Source organism: Leptodactylus fuscus, unplaced genomic scaffold (genome assembly GCF_031893055.1).
Source record: "Leptodactylus fuscus isolate aLepFus1 unplaced genomic scaffold, aLepFus1.hap2 HAP2_SCAFFOLD_99, whole genome shotgun sequence".
Classification (NCBI taxonomy): Eukaryota; Metazoa; Chordata; class Amphibia; order Anura; family Leptodactylidae; genus Leptodactylus; species Leptodactylus fuscus.
In genome coordinates this window covers 293,528-315,000 of record NW_027441045.1, presented here as the reverse complement: position 1 = coordinate 315,000, position 21,473 = coordinate 293,528, and the positions used below count along the sequence as shown (strand labels likewise).

Below are 21,473 nucleotides of genomic sequence, written 5' to 3'. Positions count from 1 at the left end.
AGGGCCGCCCCCAGCTCTTGCACTGCTCCTGTTGGAGTATGAAGTTCCCTTAAGAGAAGGCAAAAAGTGAAGAAAAAGGTCTAGCGTGAAGTAGTGCAAAGAGCTGCCAGCAGCCAGGCTGCAAAGTAGAAGAGGAGTAAGTGAGAAGCCTGTCTCTGCCTACGGCCACACCACCCTGAACACGCCCGATCTCGTCTGATCTCGGAAGCTAAGCAGGGTGGGGCCTGGTTAGTACTTGGATGGGAGACCGCCTGGGAATACCAGGTGCTTTTCCTTTTCCTTTTGCTTTTCCTCACTTCCACCAGCAGGGGTCACTCTCCTCTATGCCATTTTTACATTCACTTTTTACACTGCACACTTGCTTCTTTTACATTCGCTTTCTCTCTTGCACTCTTTAGGCCTTGCAAAATCCTAGTATTCTCAGTCTTACCGCTATCACTCTTAGCACCCGCAGCGGGCGTGGTGGCCACCAGCGTTGTGGCTTTTTACTTTTAATAATAGCAGGCTTCATTTCCATAGTATCTGGGCCTCCCGCCGGGCTGGAAGCCATAGCTAGTAACCTGCAGACCAATTTACAGGGCAACACAGGCTGAACATCTTTGCAGACAACGCGCCCTAAGAAAAGAGAAGCTGACTGAAAAGCAGCTTCGCTTCCAGGCACGGGCAACCATCTCAACTTCTTCCTTAGCCGACTACTGGACAATGGGCTCTGGTCCAGCTTGCTCTTTCTTTCACCCCCGGGATGGTTTCTTAGCCCTGCGCAGACCTTGCGCCCAGCCCTTTTGAAAGAGGGCGGCTGCGGCCTGTGACTGGTTGCTGAACAACACCTGTGGGTATAAGGGCCGCCCCCCAGCTCTTGCACTGCTCCTGTTGGAGTATGAAGTTCCCTTAAGAGAAGGCAAAAAGTGAAGAAGAAGGTCTAGCGTGAAGTAGTGCAAAGAGCTGCCAGCAGCCAGGCTGCAAAGTAGAAGAGGAGTAAGTGAGAAGCCTGTCTCCGCCTACGGCCACACCACCCTGAACACGCCTGATCTCGGAAGCTAAGCAGGGTCGGGCCTGGTTAGTACTTGGATGGGAGACCGCCTGGGAATACCAGGTGCTGTAGGCTTTTGCTTTTCCTCACTTCCACCAGCAGGGGTCACTCTCCTCTATGCCATTTTTACATTCACTTTTTACACTGCACACTTGCTTCTTTTACATTCGCTTTCTCTCTTGCACTCTTTAGGCCTTGCAAAATCCTAGTATTCTCAGTCTTACCGCTATCACTCTTAGCAGCCGCAGCGGGCGTGGTGGCCACCAGCGTTGTGGCTTTTTACTTTTAATAATAGCAGGCTTCATTTCCATAGTATCTGGGCCTCCCGCCGGGCTGGAAGCCATAGCTAGTAACCTGCAGACCAATTTACAGGGCAACACAGGCTGAACATCTTTGCAGACAACGTGCCCTAAGAAAAGAGAAGCTGACTGAAAAGCAGCTTCGCTTCCAGGCACGGGCAACCATCTCAACTTCTTCCTTAGCCGACTCCTGGACAATGGGCTCTGGTCCAGCTTGCTCTTTCTTTCACCCCCGGGATGGTTTCTTAGCCCTGCTCAGACCTTGCGCCCAGCCCTTTTGAAAGAGGGCGGCTGCGGCCTGTGACTGGTTGCTGAACAACACCTGTGGGTATAAGGGCCGCCCCCAGCTCTTGCACTGCTCCTGTTGGAGTATGAAGTTCCCTTAAGAGAAGGCAAAAAGTGAAGAAAAAGGTCTAGCGTGAAGTAGTGCAAAGAGCTGCCAGCAGCCAGGCTGCAAAGTAGAAGAGGAGTAAGTGAGAAGTTTGTCTCCGCCTACGGCCACACCACCCTGAACACGCCCGATCTCGTCTGATCTCGGAAGCTAAGCAGGGTCGGGCCTGGTTAGTACTTGGATGGGAGACCGCCTGGGAATACCAGGTGCTGTAGGCTTTTGCTTTTCCTCACTTCCACCAGCAGGGGTCACTCTCCTCTATGCCATTTTTACATTCACTTTTTACACTGCACACTTGCTTCTTTTACATTCGCTTTCTCTCTTGCACTCTTTAGGCCTTGCAAAATCCTAGTATTTTCAGTCTTACCGCTATCACTCTTAGCAGCCGCAGCGGGCGTGGTGGCCACCAGCGTTGTGGCTTTTTACTTTTAATAATAGCAGGCTTCATTTCCATAGTATCTGGGCCTCCCGCCGGGCTGGAAGCCATAGCTAGTAACCTGCAGACCAATTTACAGGGCAACACAGGCTGAACATCTTTGCAGACAACGTGCCCTAAGAAAAGAGAAGCTGACTGAAAAGCAGCTTCGCTTCCAGGCACGGGCAACCATCTCAACTTCTTCCTTAGCCGACTCCTGGACAATGGGCTCTGGTCCAGCTTGCTCTTTCTTTCACCCCCGGGATGGTTTCTTAGCCCTGCGCAGACCTTGCGCCCAGCCCTTTTGAAAGAGGGCGGCTGCGGCCTGTGACTGGTTGCTGAACAACACCTGTGGGTATAAGGGCCGCCCCCAGCTCTTGCACTGCTCCTGTTGGAGTATGAAGTTCCCTTAAGAGAAGGCAAAAAGTGAAGAAAAAGGTCTAGCGTGAAGTAGTGCAAAGGGCTGCCAGCAGCCAGGCTGCAAAGTAGAAGAGGAGTAAGTGAGAAGCCTGTCTCTGCCTACGGCCACACCACCCTGAACACGCCCGATCTCGTCTGATCTCGGAAGCTAAGCAGGGTCGGGCCTGGTTAGTACTTGGATGGGAGACCGCCTGGGAATACCAGGTGCTGTAGGCTTTTGCTTTTCCTCACTTCCACCAGCAGGGGTCACTCTCCTCTAAGCCATTTTTACATTCACTTTTTACACTGCACACTTGCTTCTTTTACATTCGCTTTCTCTCTTGCACTCTTTAGGCCTTGCAAAATCCTAGTATTCTCAGTCTTACCGCTATCACTCTTAGCAGCCGCAGCGGGCGTGGTGGCCACCAGCGTTGTGGCTTTTTACTTTTAATAATAGCAGGCTTCATTTCCATAGTATCTGGGCCTCCCGCCGGGCTGGAAGCCATAGCTAGTAACCTGCAGACCAATTTACAGGGCAACACAGGCTGAACATCTTTGCAGACAACGCGCCCTAAGAAAAGAGAAGCTGACTGAAAAGCAGCTTCGCTTCCAGGCACGGGCAACCATCTCAACTTCTTCCTTAGCCGACTACTGGACAATGGGCTCTGGTCCAGCTTGCTCTTTCTTTCACCCCCGGGATGGTTTCTTAGCCCTGCGCAGACCTTGCGCCCAGCCCTTTTGAAAGAGGGCGGCTGCGGCCTGTGACTGGTTGCTGAACAACACCTGTGGGTATAAGGGCCGCCCCCCAGCTCTTGCACTGCTCCTGTTGGAGTATGAAGTTCCCTTAAGAGAAGGCAAAAAGTGAAGAAGAAGGTCTAGCGTGAAGTAGTGCAAAGAGCTGCCAGCAGCCAGGCTGCAAAGTAGAAGAGGAGTAAGTGAGAAGCCTGTCTCTGCCTACGGCCACACCAGCCCGAACACGCCCGATCTCGTCTGATCTCGGAAGCTAAGCAGGGTCGGGCCTGGTTAGTACTTGGATGGGAGACCGCCTGGGAATACCAGGTGCTGTAGGCTTTTGCTTTTTCTCACTTCCACCAGCAGGGGTCACTCTCCTCTATGCCATTTTTACATTCACTTTTTACACTGCACACTTGCTTCTTTTACATTCGCTTTCTCTCTTGCACTCTTTAGGCCTTGCAAAATCCTAGTATTCTCAGTCTTACCGCTATCACTCTTAGCAGCCGCAGCGGGCGTGGTGGCCACCAGCGTTGTGGCTTTTTTCTTTTAATAATAGCAGGCTTCATTTCCATAGTATCTGGGCCTCCCGCCGGGCTGGAAGCCATAGCTCGTAACCTGCAGACCAATTTACAGGGCAACACAGGCTGAACATCTTTGCAGACAACGCGCCCTAAGAAAAGAGAAGCTGACTGAAAAGCAGCTTCGCTTCCAGGCACGGGCAACCATCTCAACTTCTTCCTTAGCCGACTACTGGACAATGGGCTCTGGTCCAGCTTGCTCTTTCTTTCACCCCCGGGATGGTTTCTTAGCCCTGCGCAGACCTTGCGCCCAGCCCTTTTGAAAGAGGGCGGCTGCGGCCTGTGACTGGTTGCTGAACAACACCTGTGGGTATAAGGGCCGCCCCCAGCTCTTGCACTGCTCCTGTTGGAGTATGAAGTTCCCTTAAGAGAAGGCAAAAAGTGAAGAAGAAGGTCTAGCGTGAAGTAGTGCAAAGGGCTGCCAGCAGCCAGGCTGCAAAGTAGAAGAGGAGTAAGTGAGAAGCCTGTCTCTGCCTACGGCCACACCACCCTGAACACGCCCGATCTCGTCTGATCTCGGAAGCTAAGCAGGGTCGGGCCTGGTTAGTACTTGGATGGGAGACCGCCTGGGAATACCAGGTGCTGTAGGCTTTTGCTTTTCCTCACTTCCACCAGCAGGGGTCACTCTCCTCTATGCCATTTTTACATTCACTTTTTACACTGCACACTTGCTTCTTTTACATTTGCTTTCTCTCTTGCACTCTTTAGGCCTTGCAAAATCCTAGTATTCTCAGTCTTACCGCTATCACTCTTAGCAGCCGCAGCGGGCGTGGTGGCCACCAGCGTTGTGGCTTTTTACTTTTAATAATAGCAGGCTTCATTTCCATAGTATCTGGGCCTCCCGCCGGGCTGGAAGCCATAGCTAGTAACCTGCAGACCAATTTACAGGGCAACACAGGCTGAACATCTTTGCAGACAACGTGCCCTAAGAAAAGAGAAGCTGACTGAAAAGCAGCTTCGCTTCCAGGCACGGGCAACCATCTCAACTTCTTCCTTAGCCGACTCCTGGACAATGGGCTCTGGTCCAGCTTGCTCTTTCTTTCACCCCCGGGATGGTTTCTTAGCCCTGCGCAGACCTTGCGCCCAGCCCTTTTGAAAGAGGGCGGCTGCGGCCTGTGACTGGTTGCTGAACAACACCTGTGGGTATAAGGGCCGCCCCCAGCTCTTGCACTGCTCCTGTTGGAGTATGAAGTTCCCTTAAGAGAAGGCAAAAAGTGAAGAAAAAGGTCTAGCGTGAAGTAGTGCAAAGGGCTGCCAGCAGCCAGGCTGCAAAGTAGAAGAGGAGTAAGTGAGAAGCCTGTCTCTGCCTACGGCCACACCACCCTGAACACGCCCGATCTCGTCTGATCTCGGAAGCTAAGCAGGGTCGGGCCTGGTTAGTACTTGGATGGGAGACCGCCTGGGAATACCAGGTGCTGTAGGCTTTTGCTTTTCCTCACTTCCACCAGCAGGGGTCACTCTCCTCTATGCCATTTTTACATTCACTTTTTACACTGCACACTTGCTTCTTTTACATTCGCTTTCTCTCTTGCACTCTTTAGGCCTTGCAAAATCCTAGTATTCTCAGTCTTACCGCTATCACTCTTAGCAGCCGCAGCGGGCGTGGTGGCCACCAGCGTTGTGGCTTTTTACTTTTAATAATAGCAGGCTTCATTTCCATAGTATCTGGGCCTCCCGCCGGGCTGGAAGCCATAGCTAGTAACCTGCAGACCAATTTACAGGGCAACACAGGCTGAACATCTTTGCAGACAACGCGCCCTAAGAAAAGAGAAGCTGACTGAAAAGCAGCTTCGCTTCCAGGCACGGGCAACCATCTCAACTTCTTCCTTAGCCGACTACTGGACAATGGGCTCTGGTCCAGCTTGCTCTTTCTTTCACCCCCGGGATGGTTTCTTAGCCCTGCGCAGACCTTGCGCCCAGCCCTTTTGAAAGAGGGCGGCTGCGGCCTGTGACTGGTTGCTGAACAACACCTGTGGGTATAAGGGCCGCCCCCCAGCTCTTGCACTGCTCCTGTTGGAGTATGAAGTTCCCTTAAGAGAAGGCAAAAAGTGAAGAAGAAGGTTTAGCGTGAAGTAGTGCAAAGAGCTGCCAGCAGCCAGGCTGCAAAGTAGAAGAGGAGTAAGTGAGAAACCTGTCTCTGCCTACGGCCACACCACCCTGAACACGCCCGATCTCGTCTGATCTCGGAAGCTAAGCAGGGTCGAGCCTGGTTAGTACTTGGATGGGAGACCGCCTGGGAATACCAGGTGCTGTAGGCTTTTGCTTTTCCTCACTTCCACCAGCAGGGGTCACTCTCCTCTATGCCATTTTTACATTCACTTTTTACACTGCACACTTGCTTCTTTTACATTCGCTTTCTCTCTTGCACTCTTTAGGCCTTGCAAAATCCTAGTATTCTCAGTCTTACCGCTATCACTCTTAGCAGCCGCAGCGGGCGTGGTGGCCACCAGCGTTGTGGCTTTTTACTTTTAATAATAGCAGGCTTCATTTCCATAGTATCTGGGCCTCCCGCCGGGCTGGAAGCCATAGCTAGTAACCTGCAGACCAATTTACAGGGCAACACAGGCTGAACATCTTTGCAGACAACGTGCCCTAAGAAAAGAGAAGCTGACTGAAAAGCAGCTTCGCTTCCAGGCACGGGCAACCATCTCAACTTCTTCCTTAGCCGACTCCTGGACAATGGGCTCTGGTCCAGCTTGCTCTTTCTTTCACCCCCGGGATGGTTTCTTAGCCCTGCGCAGACCTTGCGCCCAGCCCTTTTGAAAGAGGGCGGCTGCGGCCTGTGGGCCTGTGACTGGTTGCTGAACAACACCTGTGGGTATAAGGGCCGCCCCCAGCTCTTGCACTGCTCCTGTTGGAGTATGAAGTTCCCTTAAGAGAAGGTAAAAAGTGAAGAAAAAGGTCTAGCGTGAAGTAGTGCAAAGGGCTGCCAGCAGCCAGGCTGCAAAGTAGAAGAGGAGTAAGTGAGAAGCCTGTCTCTGCCTACGGCCACACCACCCTGAACACGCCCGATCTCGTCTGATCTCGGAAGCTAAGCAGGGTCGGGCCTGGTTAGTACTTGGATGGGAGACCGCCTGGGAATACCAGGTGCTGTAGGCTTTTGCTTTTCCTCACTTCCACCAGCAGGGGTCACTCTCCTCTATGCCATTTTTACATTCACTTTTTACACTGCACACTTGCTTCTTTTACATTCGCTTTCTCTCTTGCACTCTTTAGGCCTTGCAAAATCCTAGTATTCTCAGTCTTACCGCTATCACTCTTAGCAGCCGCAGCGGGCGTGGTGGCCACCAGCGTTGTGGCTTTTTACTTTTAATAATAGCAGGCTTCATTTCCATAGTATCTGGGCCTCCCGCCGGGCTGGAAGCCATAGCTAGTAACCTGCAGACCAATTTACAGGGCAACACAGGCTGAACATCTTTGCAGACAACGCGCCCTAAGAAAAGAGAAGCTGACTGAAAAGCAGCTTCGCTTCCAGGCACGGGCAACCATCTCAACTTCTTCCTTAGCCGACTACTGGACAATGGGCTCTGGTCCAGCTTGCTCTTTCTTTCACCCCCGGGATGGTTTCTTAGCCCTGCGCAGACCTTGCGCCCAGCCCTTTTGAAAGAGGGCGGCTGCGGCCTGTGACTGGTTGCTGAACAACACCTGTGGGTATAAGGGCCGCCCCCCAGCTCTTGCACTGCTCCTGTTGGAGTATGAAGTTCCCTTAAGAGAAGGCAAAAAGTGAAGAAGAAGGTCTAGCGTGAAGTAGTGCAAAGAGCTGCCAGCAGCCAGGCTGCAAAGTAGAAGAGGAGTAAGTGAGAAGCCTGCCTCTGCCTACGGCCACACCACCCTGAACACGCCCGATCTCGTCTGATCTCGGAAGCTAAGCAGGGTCGGGCCTGGTTAGTACTTGGATGGGAGACCGCCTGGGAATACCAGGTGCTGTAGGCTTTTGCTTTTCCTCACTTCCACCAGCAGGGGTCACTCTCCTCTATGCCATTTTTACATTCACTTTTTACACTGCACACTTGCTTCTTTTACATTCGCTTTCTCTCTTGCACTCTTTAGGCCTTGCAAAATCCTAGTATTCTCAGTCTTACCGCTATCACTCTTAGCAGCCGCAGCGGGCGTGGTGGCCACCAGCGTTGTGGCTTTTTACTTTTAATAATAGCAGGCTTCATTTCCATAGTATCTGGGCCTCCCGCCGGGCTGGAAGCCATAGCTAGTAACCTGCAGACCAATTTACAGGGCAACACAGGCTGAACATCTTTGCAGACAACGCGCCCTAAGAAAAGAGAAGCTGACTGAAAAGCAGCTTCGCTTCCAGGCACGGGCAACCATCTCAACTTCTTCCTTAGCCGACTACTGGACAATGGGCTCTGGTCCAGCTTGCTCTTTCTTTCACCCCCGGGATGGTTTCTTAGCCCTGCGCAGACCTTGCGCCCAGCCCTTTTGAAAGAGGGCGGCTGCGGCCTGTGACTGGTTGCTGAACAACACCTGTGGGTATAAGGGCCGCCCCCGGCTCTTGCACTGCTCCTGTTGGAGTATGAAGTTCCCTTAAGAGAAGGCAAAAAGTGAAGAAAAAGGTCTAGCGTGAAGTAGTGCAAAGAGCTGCCAGCAGCCAGGCTGCAAAGTAGAAGAGGAGTAAGTGAGAAGCCTGCCTCTGCCTACGGCCACACCACCCTGAACACGCCCGATCTCGTCTGATCTTGGAAGCTAAGCAGGGTCGGGCCTGGTTAGTACTTGGATGGGAGACCGCCTGGGAAGACCAGGTGCTGTAGGCTTTTGCTTTTCCTCACTTCCACCAGCAGGGGTCACTCTCCTCTATGCCATTTTTACATTCACTTTTTACACTGCACACTTGCTTCTTTTACATTCGCTTTCTCTCTTGCACTCTTTAGGCCTTGCAAAATCCTAGTATTCTCAGTCTTACCGCTATCACTCTTAGCAGTCGCAGCGGGCGTGGTGGCCACCAGCGTTGTGGCTTTTTTCTTTTAATAATAGCAGGCTTCATTTCCATAGTATCTGGGCCTCCCGCCGGGCTGGAAGCCATAGCTAGTAACCTGCAGACCAATTTACAGGGCAACACAGGCTGAACATCTTTGCAGACAACGCGCCCTAAGAAAAGAGAAGCTGACTGAAAAGCAGCTTCGCTTCCAGGCACGGGCAACCATCTCAACTTCTTCCTTAGCCGACTACTGGACAATGGGCTCTGGTCCAGCTTGCTCTTTCTTTCACCCCCGGGATGGTTTCTTAGCCCTGCGCAGACCTTGCGCCCAGCCCTTTTGAAAGAGGGCGGCTGCGGCCTGTGACTGGTTGCTGAACAACACCTGTGGGTATAAGGGCCGCCCCCAGCTCTTGCACTGCTCCTGTTGGAGTATGAAGTTCCCTTAAGAGAAGGCAAAAAGTGAAGAAAAAGGTCTAGCGTGAAGTAGTGCAAAGGGCTGCCAGCAGCCAGGCTGCAAAGTAGAAGAGGAGTAAGTGAGAAGCCTGTCTCTGCCTACAGCCACACCACCCTGAACACGCCCTTTCTCGTCTGATCTCGGAAGCTAAGCAGGGTCGGGCCTGGTTAGTACTTGGATGGGAGACCGCCTGGGAATACCAGGTGCTGTAGGCTTTTGCTTTTCCTCACTTCCACCAGCAGGGGTCACTCTCCTCTATGCCATTTTTACATTCACTTTTTACACTGCACACTTGCTTCTTTTACATTCGCTTTCTCTCTTGCACTCTTTAGGCCTTGCAAAATCCTAGTATTCTCAGTCTTACCGCTATCACTCTTAGCAGCCGCAGCGGGCGTGGTGGCCACCAGCGTTGTGGCTTTTTACTTTTAATAATAGCAGGCTTCATTTCCATAGTATCTGGGCCTCCCGCCGGGCTGGAAGCCATAGCTAGTAACCTGCAGACCAATTTACAGGGCAACACAGGCTGAACATCTTTGCAGACAACGTGCCCTAAGAAAAGAGAAGCTGACTGAAAAGCAGCTTCGCTTCCAGGCACGGGCAACCATCTCAACTTCTTCCTTAGCCGACTCCTGGACAATGGGCTCTGGTCCAGCTTGCTCTTTCTTTCACCCCCGGGATGGTTTCTTAGCCCTGCGCAGACCTTGCGCCCAGCCCTTTTGAAAGAGGGCGGCTGCGGCCTGTGACTGGTTGCTGAACAACACCTGTGGGTATAAGGGCCGCCCCCAGCTCTTGCACTGCTCCTGTTGGAGTATGAAGTTCCCTTAAGAGAAGGCAAAAAGTGAAGAAAAAGGTCTAGCGTGAAGTAGTGCAAAGAGCTGCCAGCAGCCAGGCTGCAAAGTAGAAGAGGAGTAAGTGAGAAGCCTGTCTCTGCCTATGGCCACACCACCCTGAACACGCCCGATCTCGTCTGATCTCGGAAGCTAAGCAGGGTGGGGCCTGGTTAGTACTTGGATGGGAGACCGCCTGGGAATACCAGGTGCTTTTCCTTTTCCTTTTGCTTTTCCTCACTTCCACCAGCAGGGGTCACTCTCCTCTATGCCATTTTTACATTCACTTTTTACACTGCACACTTGCTTCTTTTACATTCGCTTTCTCTCTTGCACTCTTTAGGCCTTGCAAAATCCTAGTATTCTCAGTCTTACCGCTATCACTCTTAGCACCCGCAGCGGGCGTGGTGGCCACCAGCGTTGTGGCTTTTTACTTTTAATAATAGCAGGCTTCATTTCCATAGTATCTGGGCCTCCCGCCGGGCTGGAAGCCATAGCTAGTAACCTGCAGACCAATTTACAGGGCAACACAGGCTGAACATCTTTGCAGACAACGCGCCCTAAGAAAAGAGAAGCTGACTGAAAAGCAGCTTCGCTTCCAGGCACGGGCAACCATCTCAACTTCTTCCTTAGCCGACTACTGGACAATGGGCTCTGGTCCAGCTTGCTCTTTCTTTCACCCCCGGGATGGTTTCTTAGCCCTGCGCAGACCTTGCGCCCAGCCCTTTTGAAAGAGGGCGGCTGCGGCCTGTGACTGGTTGCTGAACAACACCTGTGGGTATAAGGGCCGCCCCCAGCTCTTGCACTGCTCCTGTTGGAGTATGAAGTTCCCTTAAGAGAAGGCAAAAAGTGAAGAAAAAGGTCTAGCGTGAAGTAGTGCAAAGGGCTGCCAGCAGCCAGGCTGCAAAGTAGAAGAGGAGTAAGTGAGAAGCCTGTCTCTGCCTACGGCCACACCACCCTGAACACGCCCGATCTCGTCTGATCTCGGAAGCTAAGCAGGGTCGGGCCTGGTTAGTACTTGGATGGGAGACCGCCTGGGAATACCAGGTGCTGTACACTTTTGCTTTTCCTCACTTCCACCAGCAGGGGTCACTCTCCTCTATGCCATTTTTACATTCACTTTTTACACTGCACACTTGCTTCTTTTACATTCGCTTTCTCTCTTGCACTCTTTAGGCCTTGCAAAATCCTAGTATTCTCAGTCTTACCGCTATCACTCTTAGCAGCCGCAGCGGGCGTGGTGGCCACCAGCGTTGTGGCTTTTTACTTTTAATAATAGCAGGCTTCATTTCCATAGTATCTGGGCCTCCCGCCGGGCTGGAAGCCATAGCTAGTAACCTGCAGACCAATTTACAGGGCAACACAGGCTGAACATCTTTGCAGACAACGCGCCCTAAGAAAAGAGAAGCTGACTGAAAAGCAGCTTCGCTTCCAGGCACGGGCAACCATCTCAACTTCTTCCTTAGCCGACTACTGGACAATGGGCTCTGGTCCAGCTTGCTCTTTCTTTCACCCCCGGGATGGTTTCTTAGCCCTGCGCAGACCTTGCGCCCAGCCCTTTTGAAAGAGGGCGGCTGCGGCCTGTGACTGGTTGCTGAACAACACCTGTGGGTATAAGGGCCGCCCCCGGCTCTTGCACTGCTCCTGTTGGAGTATGAAGTTCCCTTAAGAGAAGGCAAAAAGTGAAGAAAAAGGTCTAGCGTGAAGTAGTGCAAAGAGCTGCCAGCAGCCAGGCTGCAAAGTAGAAGAGGAGTAAGTGAGAAGCCTGCCTCTGCCTACGGCCACACCACCCTGAACACGCCCGATCTCGTCTGATCTTGGAAGCTAAGCAGGGTCGGGCCTGGTTAGTACTTGGATGGGAGACCGCCTGGGAAGACCAGGTGCCGTAGGCTTTTGCTTTTCCTCACTTCCACCAGCAGGGGTCACTCTCCTCTATGCCATTTTTACATTCACTTTTTACACTGCACACTTGCTTCTTTTACATTCGCTTTCTCTCTTGCACTCTTTAGGCCTTGCAAAATCCTAGTATTCTCAGTCTTACCGCTATCACTCTTAGCAGTCGCAGCGGGCGTGGTGGCCACCAGCGTTGTGGCTTTTTTCTTTTAATAATAGCAGGCTTCATTTCCATAGTATCTGGGCCTCCCGCCGGGCTGGAAGCCATAGCTAGTAACCTGCAGACCAATTTACAGGGCAACACAGGCTGAACATCTTTGCAGACAACGCGCCCTAAGAAAAGAGAAGCTGACTGAAAAGCAGCTTCGCTTCCAGGCACGGGCAACCATCTCAACTTCTTCCTTAGCCGACTACTGGACAATGGGCTCTGGTCCAGCTTGCTCTTTCTTTCACCCCCGGGATGGTTTCTTAGCCCTGCGCAGACCTTGCGCCCAGCCCTTTTGAAAGAGGGCGGCTGCGGCCTGTGACTGGTTGCTGAACAACACCTGTGGGTATAAGGGCCGCCCCCAGCTCTTGCACTGCTCCTGTTGGAGTATGAAGTTCCCTTAAGAGAAGGCAAAAAGTGAAGAAAAAGGTCTAGCGTGAAGTAGTGCAAAGGGCTGCCAGCAGCCAGGCTGCAAAGTAGAAGAGGAGTAAGTGAGAAGCCTGTCTCTGCCTACAGCCACACCACCCTGAACACGCCCTTTCTCGTCTGATCTCGGAAGCTAAGCAGGGTCGGGCCTGGTTAGTACTTGGATGGGAGACCGCCTGGGAATACCAGGTGCTGTAGGCTTTTGCTTTTCCTCACTTCCACCAGCAGGGGTCACTCTCCTCTATGCCATTTTTACATTCACTTTTTACACTGCACACTTGCTTCTTTTACATTCGCTTTCTCTCTTGCACTCTTTAGGCCTTGCAAAATCCTAGTATTCTCAGTCTTACCGCTATCACTCTTAGCAGCCGCAGCGGGCGTGGTGGCCACCAGCGTTGTGGCTTTTTACTTTTAATAATAGCAGGCTTCATTTCCATAGTATCTGGGCCTCCCGCCGGGCTGGAAGCCATAGCTAGTAACCTGCAGACCAATTTACAGGGCAACACAGGCTGAACATCTTTGCAGACAACGTGCCCTAAGAAAAGAGAAGCTGACTGAAAAGCAGCTTCGCTTCCAGGCACGGGCAACCATCTCAACTTCTTCCTTAGCCGACTCCTGGACAATGGGCTCTGGTCCAGCTTGCTCTTTCTTTCACCCCCGGGATGGTTTCTTAGCCCTGCGCAGACCTTGCGCCCAGCCCTTTTGAAAGAGGGCGGCTGCGGCCTGTGACTGGTTGCTGAACAACACCTGTGGGTATAAGGGCCGCCCCCAGCTCTTGCACTGCTCCTGTTGGAGTATGAAGTTCCCTTAAGAGAAGGCAAAAAGTGAAGAAAAAGGTCTAGCGTGAAGTAGTGCAAAGAGCTGCCAGCAGCCAGGCTGCAAAGTAGAAGAGGAGTAAGTGAGAAGCCTGTCTCTGCCTATGGCCACACCACCCTGAACACGCCCGATCTCGTCTGATCTCGGAAGCTAAGCAGGGTGGGGCCTGGTTAGTACTTGGATGGGAGACCGCCTGGGAATACCAGGTGCTTTTCCTTTTCCTTTTGCTTTTCCTCACTTCCACCAGCAGGGGTCACTCTCCTCTATGCCATTTTTACATTCACTTTTTACACTGCACACTTGCTTCTTTTACATTCGCTTTCTCTCTTGCACTCTTTAGGCCTTGCAAAATCCTAGTATTCTCAGTCTTACCGCTATCACTCTTAGCACCCGCAGCGGGCGTGGTGGCCACCAGCGTTGTGGCTTTTTACTTTTAATAATAGCAGGCTTCATTTCCATAGTATCTGGGCCTCCCGCCGGGCTGGAAGCCATAGCTAGTAACCTGCAGACCAATTTACAGGGCAACACAGGCTGAACATCTTTGCAGACAACGCGCCCTAAGAAAAGAGAAGCTGACTGAAAAGCAGCTTCGCTTCCAGGCACGGGCAACCATCTCAACTTCTTCCTTAGCCGACTACTGGACAATGGGCTCTGGTCCAGCTTGCTCTTTCTTTCACCCCCGGGATGGTTTCTTAGCCCTGCGCAGACCTTGCGCCCAGCCCTTTTGAAAGAGGGCGGCTGCGGCCTGTGACTGGTTGCTGAACAACACCTGTGGGTATAAGGGCCGCCCCCCAGCTCTTGCACTGCTCCTGTTGGAGTATGAAGTTCCCTTAAGAGAAGGCAAAAAGTGAAGAAGAAGGTCTAGCGTGAAGTAGTGCAAAGAGCTGCCAGCAGCCAGGCTGCAAAGTAGAAGAGGAGTAAGTGAGAAGCCTGTCTCCGCCTACGGCCACACCACCCTGAACATGCCCGATCTCGTCTGATCTCGGAAGCTAAGCAGGGTCGGGCCTGGTTAGTACTTGGATGGGAGACCGCCTGGGAATACCAGGTGCTGTAGGCTTTTGCTTTTCCTCACTTCCACCAGCAGGGGTCACTCTCCTCTATGCCATTTTTACATTCACTTTTTACACTGCACACTTGCTTCTTTTACATTCGCTTTCTCTCTTGCACTCTTTAGGCCTTGCAAAATCCTAGTATTCTCAGTCTTACCGCTATCACTCTTAGCAGCCGCAGCGGGCGTGGTGGCCACCAGCGTTGTGGCTTTTTACTTTTAATAATAGCAGGCTTCATTTCCATAGTATCTGGGCCTCCCGCCGGGCTGGAAGCCATAGCTAGTAACCTGCAGACCAATTTACAGGGCAACACAGGCTGAACATCTTTGCAGACAACGTGCCCTAAGAAAAGAGAAGCTGACTGAAAAGCAGCTTCGCTTCCAGGCACGGGCAACCATCTCAACTTCTTCCTTAGCCGACTCCTGGACAATGGGCTCTGGTCCAGCTTGCTCTTTCTTTCACCCCCGGGATGGTTTCTTAGCCCTGCGCAGACCTTGCGCCCAGCCCTTTTGAAAGAGGGCGGCTGCGGCCTGTGACTGGTTGCTGAACAACACCTGTGGGTATAAGGGCCGCCCCCAGCTCTTGCACTGCTCCTGTTGGAGTATGAAGTTCCCTTAAGAGAAGGCAAAAAGTGAAGAAAAAGGTCTAGCGTGAAGTAGTGCAAAGAGCTGCCAGCAGCCAGGCTGCAAAGTAGAAGAGGAGTAAGTGAGAAGTTTGTCTCCGCCTACGGCCACACCACCCTGAACACGCCCGATCTCGTCTGATCTCGGAAGCTAAGCAGGGTCGGGCCTGGTTAGTACTTGGATGGGAGACCGCCTGGGAATACCAGGTGCTGTAGGCTTTTGCTTTTCCTCACTTCCACCAGCAGGGGTCACTCTCCTCTATGCCATTTTTACATTCACTTTTTACACTGCACACTTGCTTCTTTTACATTCGCTTTCTCTCTTGCACTCTTTAGGCCTTGCAAAATCCTAGTATTCTCAGTCTTACCGCTATCACTCTTAGCAGCCGCAGCGGGCGTGGTGGCCACCAGCGTTGTGGCTTTTTACTTTTAATAATAGCAGGCTTCATTTCCATAGTATCTGGGCCTCCCGCCGGGCTGGAAGCCATAGCTAGTAACCTGCAGACCAATTTACAGGGCAACACAGGCTGAACATCTTTGCAGACAACGTGCCCTAAGAAAAGAGAAGCTGACTGAAAAGCAGCTTCGCTTCCAGGCACGGGCAACCATCTCAACTTCTTCCTTAGCCGACTCCTGGACAATGGGCTCTGGTCCAGCTTGCTCTTTCTTTCACCCCCGGGATGGTTTCTTAGCCCTGCGCAGACCTTGCGCCCAGCCCTTTTGAAAGAGGGCGGCTGCGGCCTGTGACTGGTTGCTGAACAACACCTGTGGGTATAAGGGCCGCCCCCCAGCTCTTGCACTGCTCCTGTTGGAGTATGAAGTTCCCTTAAGAGAACGCAAAAAGTGAAGAAGAAGGTCTAGCGTGAAGTAGTGCAAAGAGCTGCCAGCAGCCAGGCTGCAAAGTAGAAGAGGAGTAAGTGAGAAGCCTGTCTCTGCCTACGGCCACACCAGCCTGAACACGCCCGATCTCGTCTGATCTCGGAAGCTAAGCAGGGTCGGGCCTGGTTAGTACTTGGATGGGAGACCGCCTGGGAATACCAGGTGCTGTAGGCTTTTGCTTTTCCTCACTTCCACCAGCAGGGGTCACTCTCCTCTATGCCATTTTTACATTCACTTTTTACACTGCACACTTGCTTCTTTTACATTCGCTTTCTCTCTTGCACTCTTTAGGCCTTGCAAAATCCTAGTATTCTCAGTCTTACCGCTATCACTCTTAGCAGCCGCAGCGGGCGTGGTGGCCACCAGCGTTGTGGCTTTTTTCTTTTAATAATAGCAGGCTTCATTTCCATAGTATCTGGGCCTCCCGCCGGGCTGGAAGCCATAGCTCGTAACCTGCAGACCAATTTACAGGGCAACACAGGCTGAACATCTTTGCAGACAACGCGCCCTAAGAAAAGAGAAGCTGACTGAAAAGCAGCTTCGCTTCCAGGCACGGGCAACCATCTCAACTTCTTCCTTAGCCAACTACTGGACAATGGGCTCTGGTCCAGCTTGCTCTTTCTTTCACCCCCGGGATGGTTTCTTAGCCCTGCGCAGACCTTGCGCCCAGCCCTTTTGAAAGAGGGCGGCTGCGGCCTGTGACTGGTTGCTGAACAACACCTGTGGGTATAAGGGCCGCCCCCAGCTCTTGCACTGCTCCTGTTGGAGTATGAAGTTCCCTTAAGAGAAGGCAAAAAGTGAAGAAAAAGGTCTAGCGTGAAGTAGTGCAAAGGGCTGCCAGCAGCCAGGCTGCAAAGTAGAAGAGGAGTAAGTGAGAAGTCTGTCTCTGCCTACGGCCACACCACCCTGAACACGCCTGATCTCGGAAGCTAAGCAGGGTCGGGCCTGGTTAGTACTTGGATGGGAGACCGCCTGGGAATACCAGGTGCTGTAGGCTTTTGCTTTTCCTCACTTCCACCAGCAGGGGTCACTCTCCTCTATGCCATTTTTACATTCACTTTTTACACTGCACACTTGCTTCTTTTACATTCGCTTTCTCTCTTGCACTCTTTAGGCCTTGCAAAATCCTAGTATTCTCAGTCTTACCGCTATCACTCTTAGCAGCCGCAGCGGGCGTGGTGGCCACCAGCGTTGTGGCTTTTTACTTTTAATAATAGCAGGCTTCATTTCCATAGTATCTGGGCCTCCCGCCGGGCTGGAAGCCATAGCTAGTAACCTGCAGACCAATTTACAGGGCAACACAGGCTGAACATCTTTGCAGACAACGTGCCCTAAGAAAAGAGAAGCTGACTGAAAAGCAGCTTCGCTTCCAGGCACGGGCAACCATCTCAACTTCTTCCTTAGCCGACTCCTGGACAATGGGCTCTGGTCCAGCTTGCTCTTTCTTTCACCCCCGGGATGGTTTCTTAGCCCTGCGCAGACCTTGCGCCCAGCCCTTTTGAAAGAGGGCGGCTGCGGCCTGTGACTGGTTGCTGAACAACACCTGTGGGTATAAGGGCCGCCCCCCAGCTCTTGCACTGCTCCTGTTGGAGTATGAAGTTCCCTTAAGAGAAGGCAAAAAGTGAAGAAGAAGGTCTAGCGTGAAGTAGTGCAAAGAGCTGCCAGCAGCCAGGCTGCAAAGTAGAAGAGGAGTAAGTGAGAAGCCTGTCTCTGCCTACGGCCACACCAGCCTGAACACGCCCGATCTCGTCTGATCTCGGAAGCTAAGCAGGGTCGGGCCTGGTTAGTACTTGGATGGGAGACCGCCTGGGAATACCAGGTGCTGTAGGCTTTTGCTTTTCCTCACTTCCACCAGCAGGGGTCACTCTCCTCTATGCCATTTTTACATTCACTTTTTACACTGCACACTTGCTTCTTTTACATTCGCTTTCTCTCTTGCACTCTTTAGGCCTTGCAAAATCCTAGTATTCTCAGTCTTACCGCTATCACTCTTAGCAGCCGCAGCGGGCGTGGTGGCCACCAGCGTTGTGGCTTTTTTCTTTTAATAATAGCAGGCTTCATTTCCATAGTATCTGGGCCTCCCGCCGGGCTGGAAGCCATAGCTCGTAACCTGCAGACCAATTTACAGGGCAACACAGGCTGAACATCTTTGCAGACAACGCGCCCTAAGAAAAGAGAAGCTGACTGAAAAGCAGCTTCGCTTCCAGGCACGGGCAACCATCTCAACTTCTTCCTTAGCCAACTACTGGACAATGGGCTCTGGTCCAGCTTGCTCTTTCTTTCACCCCCGGGATGGTTTCTTAGCCCTGCGCAGACCTTGCGCCCAGCCCTTTTGAAAGAGGGCGGCTGCGGCCTGTGACTGGTTGCTGAACAACACCTGTGGGTATAAGGGCCGCCCCCAGCTCTTGCACTGCTCCTGTTGGAGTATGAAGTTCCCTTAAGAGAAGGCAAAAAGTGAAGAAAAAGGTCTAGCGTGAAGTAGTGCAAAGGGCTGCCAGCAGCCAGGCTGCAAAGTAGAAGAGGAGTAAGTGAGAAGCCTGTCTCTGCCTACGGCCACACCACCCTGAACACGCCCGATCTCGTCTGATCTCGGAAGCTAAGCAGGGTCGGGCCTGGTTAGTACTTGGATGGGAGACCGCCTGGGAATACCAGGTGCTGTAGGCTTTTGCTTTTCCTCACTTCCACCAGCAGGGGTCACTCTCCTCTATGCCATTTTTACATTCACTTTTTACACTGCACACTTGCTTCTTTTACATTCGCTTTCTCTCTTGCACTCTTTAGGCCTTGCAAAATCCTAGTATTCTCAGTCTTACCGCTATCACTCTTAGCAGCCGCAGCGGGCGTGGTGGCCACCAGCGTTGTGGCTTTTTACTTTTAATAATAGCAGGCTTCATTTCCATAGTATCTGGGCCTCCCGCCGGGCTGGAAGCCATAGCTAGTAACCTGCAGACCAATTTACAGGGCAACACAGGCTGAACATCTTTGCAGACAACGCGCCCTAAGAAAAGAGAAGCTGACTGAAAAGCAGCTTCGCTTCCAGGCACGGGCAACCATCTCAACTTCTTCCTTAGCCGACTCCTGGACAATGGGCTCTGGTCCAGCTTGCTCTTTCTTTCACCCCCGGGATGGTTTCTTAGCCCTGCGCAGACCTTGCGCCCAGCCCTTTTGAAAGAGGGCGGCTGCGGCCTGTGACTGGTTGCTGAACAACACCTGTGGGTATAAGGGCCGCCCCCAGCTCTTGCACTGCTCCTGTTGGAGTATGAAGTTCCCTTAAGAGAAGGCAAAAAGTGAAGAAAAAGGTCTAGCGTGAAGTAGTGCAAAGGGCTGCCAGCAGCCAGGCTGCAAAGTAGAAGAGGAGTAAGTGAGAAGCCTGTCTCTGCCTACGGCCACACCACCCTGATCTCGAAGCTAAGCAGGGTCGGGCCTGGTTAGTACTTGGATGGGAGACCGCCTGGGAATACCAGGTGCTGTAGACTTTTGCTTTTCCTCACTTCCACCAGCAGGGGTCACTCTCCTCTATGCCATTTTTACATTCACTTTTTACACTGCACACTTGCTTCTTTTACATTCGCTTTCTCTCTTGCACTCTTTAGGCCTTGCAAAATCCTAGTATTCTCAGTCTTACCGCTATCACTCTTAGCAGCCGCAGCGGGCGTGGTGGCCACCAGCGTTGTGGCTTTTTACTTTTAATAATAGCAGGCTTCATTTCCATAGTATCTGGGCCTCCCGCCGGGCTGGAAGCCATAGCTAGTAACCTGCAGACCAATTTACAGGGCAACACAGGCTGAACATCTTTGCAGACAACGCGCCCTAAGAAAAGAGAAGCTGACTGAAAAGCAGCTTCGCTTCCAGGCACGGGCAACCATCTCAACTTCTTCCTTAGCCGACTCCTGGACAATGGGCTCTGGTCCAGCTTGCTCTTTCTTTCACCCCCGGGATGGTTTCTTAGCCCTGCGCAGACCTTGCGCCCAGCCCTTTTGAAAGAGGGCGGCTGCGGCCTGTGACTGGTTGCTGAACAACACCTGTGGGTATAAGGGCCGCCCCCGGCTCTTGCACTGCTCCTGTTGGAGTATGAAGTTCCCTTAAGAGAAGGCAAAAAGTGAAGAAAAAGGTCTAGCGTGAAGTAGTGCAAAGGGCTGCCAGCAGCCAGGCTGCAAAGTAGAAGAGGAGTAAGTGAGAAACCTGTCTCTGCCTACGGCCACACCACCCTGAACACGCCCGATCTCGTCTGATCTCGGAAGCTAAGCAGGGTCGGGCCTGGTTAGTACTTGGATGGGAGACCGCCTGGGAATACCAGGTGCTGTAGGCTTTTGCTTTTCCTCACTTCCACCAGCAGGGCTCACTCTCCTCTATGCCATTTTTACATTCACTTTTTACACTGCACACTTGCTTCTTTTACATTCGCTTTCTCTCTTGCACTCTTTAGGCCTTGCAAAATCCTAGTATTCTCAGTCTTACCGCTATCACTCTTAGCAGCCGCAGCGGGCGTGGTGGCCACCAGCGTTGTGGCTTTTTTCATTTAATAATAGCAGGCTTCATTTCCATAGTATCTGGGCCTCCCGCCGGGCTGGAAGCCATAGCTAGTAACCTGCAGACCAATTTACAGGGCAACACAGGCTGAACATCTTTGCAGACAACGCGCCCTAAGAAAAGAGAAGCTGACTGAAAAGCAGCTTCGCTTCCAGGCACGGGCAACCATCTCAACTTCTTCCTTAGCCGACTACTGGACAATGGGCTCTGGTCCAGCTTGCTCTTTCTTTCACCCCTGGGATGGTTTCTTAGCCCTGCGCAGACCTTGCGCCCAGCCCTTTTGAAAGAGGGCGGCTGCGGCCTGTGACTGGTTGCTGAACAACACCTGTGGGTATAAGGGCCGCCCCCAGCTCTTGCACTGCTCCTGTTGGAGTATGAAGTTCCCTTAAGAGAAGGCAAAAAGTGAAGAAAAAGGTCTAGCGTGAAGTAGTGCAAAGGGCTGCCAGCAGCCAGGCTGCAAAGTAGAAGAGGAGTAAGTGAGAAGCCTGTCTCTGCCTACAGCCACACCACCCTGAACACGCCCTTTCTCGTCTGATCTCGGAAGCTAAGCAGGGTCGGGCCTGGTTAGTACTTGGATGGGAGACCGCCTGGGAATACCAGGTGCTGTAGGCTTTTGCTTTTCCTCACTTCCACCAGCAGGGGTCACTCTCCTCTATGCCATTTTTACATTCACTTTTTACACTGCACACTTGCTTCTTTTACATTCGCTTTCTCTCTTGCACTCTTTAGGCCTTGCAAAATCCTAGTATTCTCAGTCTTACCGCTATCACTCTTAGCAGCCGCAGCGGGCGTGGTGGCCACCAGCGTTGTGGCTTTTTACTTTTAATAATAGCAGGCTTCATTTCCATAGTATCTGGGCCTCCCGCCGGGCTGGAAGCCATAGCTAGTAACCTGCAGACCAATTTACAGGGCAACACAGGCTGAACATCTTTGCAGACAACGCGCCCTAAGAAAAGAGAAGCTGACTGAAAAGCAGCTTCGCTTCCAGGCACGGG

General features: G+C 52.2%; 20 non-coding genes and 6 pseudogenes across 20 annotated transcripts; all 26 read left to right on the top strand.

Annotated features, from left to right (window-relative positions):
- Positions 1-157: 157 nt before the first annotated feature.
- On the top strand, positions 158-274 carry LOC142189454 (5S ribosomal RNA; annotated as a pseudogene).
- Positions 275-996: 722 nt separating this feature from the next.
- On the top strand, positions 997-1,105 carry LOC142189441 (5S ribosomal RNA; annotated as a pseudogene).
- A 714-nt stretch (positions 1,106-1,819) lies between these two features.
- LOC142189163 (5S ribosomal RNA) lies at positions 1,820-1,938 on the top strand. The gene has a single exon (XR_012713353.1). It is a non-coding gene; the product is annotated as a 5S ribosomal RNA (ribosomal RNA).
- Positions 1,939-2,652: 714 nt separating this feature from the next.
- LOC142189162 (5S ribosomal RNA) lies at positions 2,653-2,771 on the top strand. Its single transcript, XR_012713352.1, has one exon. It is a non-coding gene; the product is annotated as a 5S ribosomal RNA (ribosomal RNA).
- Positions 2,772-3,486: 715 nt separating this feature from the next.
- LOC142189383 (5S ribosomal RNA) lies at positions 3,487-3,605 on the top strand. The gene has a single exon (XR_012713558.1). It is a non-coding gene; the product is annotated as a 5S ribosomal RNA (ribosomal RNA).
- A 714-nt stretch (positions 3,606-4,319) lies between these two features.
- Positions 4,320-4,438, top strand: LOC142189161 (5S ribosomal RNA). The gene has a single exon (XR_012713351.1). It is a non-coding gene; the product is annotated as a 5S ribosomal RNA (ribosomal RNA).
- Positions 4,439-5,152: 714 nt separating this feature from the next.
- On the top strand, positions 5,153-5,271 carry LOC142189160 (5S ribosomal RNA). Its single transcript, XR_012713350.1, has one exon. It is a non-coding gene; the product is annotated as a 5S ribosomal RNA (ribosomal RNA).
- A 715-nt stretch (positions 5,272-5,986) lies between these two features.
- Positions 5,987-6,105, top strand: LOC142189323 (5S ribosomal RNA). The gene has a single exon (XR_012713502.1). It is a non-coding gene; the product is annotated as a 5S ribosomal RNA (ribosomal RNA).
- Positions 6,106-6,827: 722 nt separating this feature from the next.
- Positions 6,828-6,946, top strand: LOC142189159 (5S ribosomal RNA). The gene has a single exon (XR_012713349.1). It is a non-coding gene; the product is annotated as a 5S ribosomal RNA (ribosomal RNA).
- A 715-nt stretch (positions 6,947-7,661) lies between these two features.
- LOC142189158 (5S ribosomal RNA) lies at positions 7,662-7,780 on the top strand. The gene has a single exon (XR_012713348.1). It is a non-coding gene; the product is annotated as a 5S ribosomal RNA (ribosomal RNA).
- Positions 7,781-8,494: 714 nt separating this feature from the next.
- Positions 8,495-8,613, top strand: LOC142189258 (5S ribosomal RNA). Its single transcript, XR_012713442.1, has one exon. It is a non-coding gene; the product is annotated as a 5S ribosomal RNA (ribosomal RNA).
- Positions 8,614-9,327: 714 nt separating this feature from the next.
- LOC142189401 (5S ribosomal RNA) lies at positions 9,328-9,446 on the top strand. Its single transcript, XR_012713576.1, has one exon. It is a non-coding gene; the product is annotated as a 5S ribosomal RNA (ribosomal RNA).
- Positions 9,447-10,160: 714 nt separating this feature from the next.
- LOC142189453 (5S ribosomal RNA) lies at positions 10,161-10,277 on the top strand (annotated as a pseudogene).
- A 721-nt stretch (positions 10,278-10,998) lies between these two features.
- LOC142189369 (5S ribosomal RNA) lies at positions 10,999-11,117 on the top strand. Its single transcript, XR_012713545.1, has one exon. It is a non-coding gene; the product is annotated as a 5S ribosomal RNA (ribosomal RNA).
- A 714-nt stretch (positions 11,118-11,831) lies between these two features.
- On the top strand, positions 11,832-11,950 carry LOC142189234 (5S ribosomal RNA). The gene has a single exon (XR_012713419.1). It is a non-coding gene; the product is annotated as a 5S ribosomal RNA (ribosomal RNA).
- Positions 11,951-12,664: 714 nt separating this feature from the next.
- LOC142189400 (5S ribosomal RNA) lies at positions 12,665-12,783 on the top strand. The gene has a single exon (XR_012713575.1). It is a non-coding gene; the product is annotated as a 5S ribosomal RNA (ribosomal RNA).
- A 714-nt stretch (positions 12,784-13,497) lies between these two features.
- Positions 13,498-13,614, top strand: LOC142189451 (5S ribosomal RNA; annotated as a pseudogene).
- Positions 13,615-14,336: 722 nt separating this feature from the next.
- Positions 14,337-14,455, top strand: LOC142189226 (5S ribosomal RNA). Its single transcript, XR_012713412.1, has one exon. It is a non-coding gene; the product is annotated as a 5S ribosomal RNA (ribosomal RNA).
- Positions 14,456-15,169: 714 nt separating this feature from the next.
- On the top strand, positions 15,170-15,288 carry LOC142189157 (5S ribosomal RNA). Its single transcript, XR_012713347.1, has one exon. It is a non-coding gene; the product is annotated as a 5S ribosomal RNA (ribosomal RNA).
- Positions 15,289-16,003: 715 nt separating this feature from the next.
- LOC142189329 (5S ribosomal RNA) lies at positions 16,004-16,122 on the top strand. Its single transcript, XR_012713507.1, has one exon. It is a non-coding gene; the product is annotated as a 5S ribosomal RNA (ribosomal RNA).
- A 714-nt stretch (positions 16,123-16,836) lies between these two features.
- Positions 16,837-16,945, top strand: LOC142189440 (5S ribosomal RNA; annotated as a pseudogene).
- Positions 16,946-17,660: 715 nt separating this feature from the next.
- LOC142189328 (5S ribosomal RNA) lies at positions 17,661-17,779 on the top strand. Its single transcript, XR_012713506.1, has one exon. It is a non-coding gene; the product is annotated as a 5S ribosomal RNA (ribosomal RNA).
- Positions 17,780-18,493: 714 nt separating this feature from the next.
- Positions 18,494-18,612, top strand: LOC142189156 (5S ribosomal RNA). Its single transcript, XR_012713346.1, has one exon. It is a non-coding gene; the product is annotated as a 5S ribosomal RNA (ribosomal RNA).
- A 714-nt stretch (positions 18,613-19,326) lies between these two features.
- Positions 19,327-19,424, top strand: LOC142189534 (5S ribosomal RNA; annotated as a pseudogene).
- Positions 19,425-20,138: 714 nt separating this feature from the next.
- Positions 20,139-20,257, top strand: LOC142189155 (5S ribosomal RNA). Its single transcript, XR_012713345.1, has one exon. It is a non-coding gene; the product is annotated as a 5S ribosomal RNA (ribosomal RNA).
- Positions 20,258-20,971: 714 nt separating this feature from the next.
- Positions 20,972-21,090, top strand: LOC142189399 (5S ribosomal RNA). The gene has a single exon (XR_012713574.1). It is a non-coding gene; the product is annotated as a 5S ribosomal RNA (ribosomal RNA).
- Positions 21,091-21,473: the final 383 nt, after the last annotated feature.